The sequence below is a fragment of the Eublepharis macularius genome, chromosome 2, assembly GCF_028583425.1.
Source record: "Eublepharis macularius isolate TG4126 chromosome 2, MPM_Emac_v1.0, whole genome shotgun sequence".
Classification (NCBI taxonomy): domain Eukaryota; kingdom Metazoa; phylum Chordata; class Lepidosauria; order Squamata; family Eublepharidae; genus Eublepharis; species Eublepharis macularius.
In genome coordinates this window covers 71716820-71723663 of record NC_072791.1, presented here as the reverse complement: position 1 = coordinate 71723663, position 6844 = coordinate 71716820, and the positions used below count along the sequence as shown (strand labels likewise).

Below are 6844 nucleotides of genomic sequence, written 5' to 3'. Positions count from 1 at the left end.
GTCCCTGAATAATTGTTTTTCTTTCCAATTTTCATCCTAATCTGCATAACAAGAGCCTTTCTGGCAGCTAGGGGTTTGGAGGCTGAAGGAGACCCCTCCCTCCTCAAACTGACCTATGCATGCCCACATGGATGCTGTTAGTCTTTCCTTGTATTGTGTGTAAAAATGCACGGAAAGGGATGGTGATAGTGACGCTGGTGCCAATGGCACTGTGCCATCTGCTGTTCCTCTCCCGGTTCAAAACAAACCTTTTATAATTTAATCCCTATGAAACTACTTGATGCCATTCATTGCCAAGGAAGTTCTGAAGAAAAGGTGCACTCATGCATGCCATGCACATCCCCTTTCTGCCTATGGGGTTAATGCTATGGGCTCAATCTCTCCCCTTTGGATCCAACTGGTTGCATGAGTGCAGACAGACTTGCTGTTAAGAAAAACAAGATGCTGCTGGACACATTGTTTGGCCTGCCTTCATGGCCGCTGTACAGGTAGGAACCAAAACAAAACACACAAACTTTTGAGGGGGGGGGGAGGTTACATCCTTGTTTCCCAAATGTGTCCGACTATTCTGCAAGTCACTTTAATGAACCAAACCCATGATTCCTGTGTGTTTTTTCGGCTCATTTTTTCATTATGCATACCCCCAACCCTACCTACCTACCCACATTTTTCCATCCCCATTTCTTTGCCCTCATCTATACCATTTCTTTGAAGAGAGGATGATAGAGCACCTTTACAAACTTGGAATAAGGCAGTAGTGAAACGGACACTCACCATCACTTTCACCTTGAGTAGCAACAACTCATTAAAACTGTGCGAACGTGGTACAGGAAGACAAGCTCAAAATGTTTAAAACGCTTTCCCAAGTATATTGTACTCTGTGGAAAAGATGGTGGACGGAAGACCAGAAATGCATCAAACTAACATCTCCATTTACAGGTGACACAACTCCCGCAGGAAGGCTGAAACGCACTTGTAAATCAGCAATCCTGCGGCACCATCAATGATTCAAAGGAACCGGATAGAAGACATTCCTGTCTTTCTCCCCAGCCCACTAAAAGTCGGAGAGGCTTAAAAAAGTAGCATGCGAATTCAGTTTAAAACCCTGCCAATTTCTTGTTATACCATTGGTGTTTCGCTCATCTCTAAACATTAAAACACATTTCCCCTTCCTGGCTCATGCATAGCTTGTGGGAAAAGTCACTGTCTGCCACTCAGGTAGGAAGGCTTTCGCAATATGAGCGCAGAAAAAGGAGATCTCACGGCCGAGCTGCATTTATTCAGGAGAGAGAGCGAGGGGAGACTTTAACCTAACCGTAGGATAGGACTTCTGTCTGTGCCTGAGGCAGCCGGCTTGCCTGCAGTCAGGAACCGGGAGAGGCTGCCGGGGGCGCGCAGGCACCCCGTCGCTCTGCTCACCCCCCCCCCCCGCTGCCCTGCCGCAACTGCAAAAACGCGCAGCAACGAGTCCCTCTCAACCGCCGCTACGTAGGAGCCAGGATGTGAGCCCTTCCGGCCTACAGCAGCGTTGCTGCGGACAGGGAAAGCTGCTGCAGCAACCGCCACAGCCGCAGTCAAAGAGAGCCTGCTTGCGCCACCCCCCGCCTCTGCGCAGGCTTCCTCGCCCCCCGCTAGGTCCGGCGCTTGGCAGTTGCTATAGTTACTGGCCCGGCTTCCCCGCCTCCCTGCTTCTCCGGCGAGGCGGGTGCCCGGGCTCGGAGCGGCTTCTCGCGAGAATTCGGAGGAAAGCAGGCGGAGCTTGCAGGCAGGCGAGCTGGTGAGCGAGTGAGCTCATTCCAAGCGCTGGAGAGGGAGCGAGCAAGCGGCGGAGGCGGCTTCTGCAGAAGCGGCACCAGCAACTTTGTTGGGTGAGTTCTCGTCAGGAGGGTGCGCGGACAGCGCGGGGCCGGGTAGGGCGGCCGGACGGGGCGCGGCGCAAAGGCTTCTCCCCCCGAGGCTTCTGCTCTTGCTCTGCAGTCCCCAAGTGTGGCTGGACCAGAGGTGAGAGAGGCATCCTCGCCCCCCCCCATCTCTGCATGCCGAACCGTGTGGGCGTGCTGAAACCAGGGGAGCCAGCCTCCCCTCTCCTCAGCCCATGCTACCCCCCCCCCCAAGAGTCGCAAAGACCTGAATGCTGGGGAGGGGGGAGGGTAGGAAACACGCCCCCCTCTGTCTACTTCTCAAGCCTCTGCCCTTCAGGGTTCTTTCCTTGCACGCACCCTCTTGGCCCCTCCTCCCCTCAACTCCTCGATTTTTTCCACACCCCCCCAGTCCCCTATCCTTCTGCGATCGCCTCCTTCCCGTTCAGATTCGTTAAAGGGGCGGTCTTGCTTCTTTGATTTATTGGTATGTGAGGAAGACCATCCCTGCACTGCAACCCCTGCCTGTCCAAAATTTTCCTATATTCCCTGCGCAGAGCGCCTGGGAGCCTTCTCTGCAACTGATCCGCAAGAGAAACTGACTTTCTCACCCTGCCCCCAGTTTAAACAAGAAGACAAGCAGCACTATTCACTTGGCTCAACCTCCCCCCCCCCCCCGCTTTCCCTTGGATTCATCTTTTTGCCCCCCCCCCCGCAAAGGAAGATAAGGATTCGTATCTCCCTCAAATCTGTTGACTAAGCTGATCATTTTTCTATGGGCAAAGCCGGAGAGGCAGCTGTACTGGTGGGATTGTGCATGGTGCTTCCCCACCCCCCTTTAGGGAAAGAATTTTGAGTGGGAATAGGTCGGAACAGTCGTTGGAAGGGGAAGAAAGGGATAAGTTACTTGCTGAAAATAACCCAAACCAAACACTATGGTGAGAAAACTCTGCCAAACGAGGACAGAAACAACTGACACTACCTCAGAGTGTCCCCCCACCCCACTTCCCCATATCCTCCTTCATCCTGCTTTTAAAGGAGAATATAATTTAACGTTGAAACTATTTGGGTATGTCAAAAAAGAAATTTCTTTGTACTGCTGTGAATATGCAAGCAATTTTAGTTGCTAGCTTTGCTGTAGTCATTTTGTTTCTGAACCAGTTTTGATACTGCAATAGTAATTAGTTAATTCAAAGGTAATGCCGTTGGGGATATTCTAAATGTTTATAATGTGGGAAAGGGAGTGGAAGAATGAAATTTAGCTTTGGTATTCCTGGAGTTTGGATAAGTGAGCAGAGAACAGTTCAAAGTAGATCTTATAAAACAGGTAGAAAATTAAAAGCAGAAAATGGAATATGTGTAGAATGGTGTTTTGTTTTCTGTTTTAAATGACCTTTTTTAAAAATCAAGCTTCACTGTGTTTCATATATGCACATCATCTGGATAATCCTGAATTGTGTTTATTTTATGAAAAATATGCTTGTTTGTATTACAGGGTAGAAAATGTGACGTTGCTTATTGTGGGAAACTCTCCTTGTCTAACCTTGACGGCTGCTATTACATATTTTTCTGCAAGAAAACCTAGTTTGCAAACAATTCTCTTGTAACTGACTTCATCTCAGATGATTAAAATCTGTACCAGCTCTTGATGATGCTTTTAGCAAATCTCTATTTTTGACGCCAAAGAGTTTTTGAAAGCTTGCAGTGTGTAAATTTGTTGTTTTGAAGTAAAGGTGTCAGGTTTCTTTGGAATCCAAGTCTGTTTGGATGAATGAAGACCGGTCTTTCCTCTTTAAATCATTCATTTGGTGAAGAAACTGTGACTCAACCCTTCCCCCCCCCCTTCACCATAGTGACTGCTGCATGTGGCTCCTGTTCATTTTTTTCATTTATTTAAATTGTAAACAAGCTTTGAAGGGAGCTATTTCATTTCATTGGTTGTGCAATATGTGTCTGCAGTCATGCTTGATAGAGAGACCAGTTATTTATTTTGGAGATATGCAGTTCAGCAATGTAGTTCCTGGTTCCGCTTAGGGTGTGTAAGGAAAATTGGATATTTTGACACTGGGTGTTTATAAAAGAGATACTTCTTAAATTTTCATTGACAGTGGTTTCCATGAGTTATGCTACGCCATCAGTGCCAAAGCTGGTTAATTGTCAGAGCTTATCCATGATTAATTTTGTTATTTTAAAATACTGTTGATCACATTAGGAGATAGTCAGGTGGTGAAAGGCACACTATTCTGCTCGAAGAGCCCCCATTTCTCTTGTGAAACAAGCGATCAGAGGTGATCAACTGTTGCAGGATAGAAATATAGATGCAAACTCTAGCTGGGAATTCCTGCTCAGCTATTTGTTGCCTAAGGGATGCAGGAGCATTGTGTATGTCGTGTTTGCACTTTTGGTGTAGATTTCCTACCTGTTTCCCTCAGTAACTTCCTAGCCCCAGTTGGGGAGATTTGTGATCACAAACTGCTCACAGGTTGCTCTTGCTGGTATTTAGTGCTGTGTATGTAGTTTTAAATAAAGCTTGTTTTCATGTGTTAATTAGTGTCTGCGTAATGCATTAAATTATGTAATTTAAGTAGCAGTTAAACTTTTTATGCTAAAATGAGAAGATTTTGCTATTAGTCACTTGTGCAGTTGGGTTTATTTATGGTCAGTTTGTTTACCAGTTAATGAACAAAGTGTTAGGTAACTAGTAGTAGCTTTGTCTTTTGCCTGAAATGGTGGTGGTGTTAGTCAGAGTGAAAATATGTCGTTCAACAAAACTGATTTCCTAAGGCGGCAAACAAAATTGAGTTTGTGGCTTGAGCTTTCTTAACAGAAGTTTTCGTTGGCATGGTTGTCTTGTAGGTAGATCCTGATTTCAGTTTTATATTAAAGGAATATAAATTGAAATGGCATCCCTGCCCCCCTAATCTTCATGCAGGTCTCATATATGAGGGCATCTTCCTAGGGCAACACTGAACCTATTTTTTTCCAGCTGGGATGCATGGCTTAAGGGGAAAGCTGGGATGCTTGATCTTTTTGTGGGAAGTGCTGATGGGAATCTCATTGCAGAGTTTGATTGGATGCAGTGCAGTTAGGTATTTATTGACCTTCTGTGATCATGTTTTGGCATATATCTCCATAATTAGTATATATTTCCAAAATTACATATTTTAGTATGAGCCCGCTTGTGGGAAGGGCGAGTTAGAAATGTAATAAATAATAATAATAAAATAGTATGGAAAAACATTTGACCATACTTACAAACCTATTAAGGTTTCTTTTTTCCTTAATAAGCTTTAATGTTTCTATTTGTGTGTCAGTAAAATGACTTAATTTTTTTCAAAAGACAGATTGAAAAGCTGGAAGACTTACATTGATTCACACAGTCTACAAGAACTGGAGGAAGCAGGGAGGGTAGAGGCCCGCCTGAATTCCTTTCTGTTCATCTTCATTTATGGTATTTCCATTGTATGAAAGAAAGAGGCAGTTTTCTCCATATCAATAGTTCAGTCCTTGTACCAAGGGGCTTGCTGCTTAATATTCACTGCTTACAGGATATTTAGGATACCCCACTGGGATATAGAGAAAGCTTTAGTATTGCATACAAAGAAGTAAACCCTACAGGTTAGTTTGCTTTTTGTAAAAGCTGTTTCTTTATCATCACTTATAAAATTATTTCTAGAGAAATTGGAGTTACAGCAAAATACATTTTTGGCATTACTTGGGCACTATACTACTATCTAGAAGTTTTTATTCATTAAAAAACTACAGTTAACACTTCAAATCTCTTGAATTTTCTAAATATTTATGTGATGAGTTGGACCTTGGGGATTTTTAGAAGCTTTAAACTAGATATTATCTAAGTATGGTTTAGTATCTCAATTCTCCAGACATATGGTATTGTTTTTTCCCCAGTTATAACAATTTGAGAACAGCAATCCAGTTTTATAACTCAAATGATTTTTACAAACTGTCATCCTTGATGTTTTAGGGATTTTTTGGATACTTTATCCTGAGGCTTGCTGTCTAGCTTTGTATATTGGTGTCCGAAAACCTCAAATTTTTATCTTTCTGTTTTACACATTAGTTTAATTATTTAATGTAAAAGGAACTTGAATGTGTTGTATTCTAGTTCAGAGCAGTTCAGAATTTTTTTAAAGGCTAATTGTATGTTAAATATCATCTTGTAACCAAGGAAAATATATGCCAGATTGTTCTAAGTTTCACGTTTCCTGGGAGATATGACTCAATGGCTTTGCTTCCAAAGAATCTGTTAACTAGAATGTTATCTAGTTTGATACTTATAAATTGGTGGCTTCATTCTTCTTCTCAATATAATTTTCCTGAGTTTGGCAACTGTAAGTGATGGGCCTCAATATGTTTGACAGTGGTTATTTGTAATTAATTTAATAATGAACATAATAACTAGGCTTGCTACTAAAGGTGAGGCTGCTCTCCATTTACATCAAGTGACAAAGAGTTCATTGTTGCCTAAGGTTCTAGTTTTCTTCAGTAGCACTGTGAAATTAACTTTTGTCCTCACAGCCATGTCAGTGCTACTCTCTGGGTTCCTAAAAGCAGATGGAGAAGCCTCTAAATGGTATCTGTCAATCCTGGAGCTCTTTGTAGGCTCAGGAATGCAAGTTTGTTATTTCACATGAAATGCTGTTTGCCCATTCATCATAGGTGCATGGACTCCAAATAAAACACTAGAACCCTAAATTCTAGAAAATGGCATTATTGTAATTGTGTGTGAGGTCTCTATTGCTTTGGACAATCCCTGAATAGCTTATTGTGCTCGTTTACAGAGTAAGAGGAAAACTTACTATTTTTATATTTCAGAAATTTGTAGTAATACCTAAATGTCATCTTATTAATAATATAGTCACATCTAGATAGTCACTTCTCACTAAGACCCAAAGCAGATTACACAATGTAAAACAAAGCAGTGAAATAGAATGAGACAGTACAGTCCTTAACATACTTATACC

At 42.8% G+C, this 6844-nt stretch overlaps 1 protein-coding gene across 2 annotated transcripts in view; it reads left to right on the top strand.

Moving 5' to 3' along the window:
* The first annotated feature begins 1812 nt into the window (after window positions 1–1812).
* Window positions 1813–6844, top strand: part of SIPA1L1 (signal induced proliferation associated 1 like 1) — a 263833-nt gene continuing 258801 nt past the window's right edge. For both annotated transcript variants that reach the window (XM_054970694.1, XM_054970693.1), the window contains exon 1: window positions 1813–1868. The gene's annotated coding sequence lies outside the window, so the exon portion shown is untranslated. The remainder of the gene's footprint in view (window positions 1869–6844) is intronic.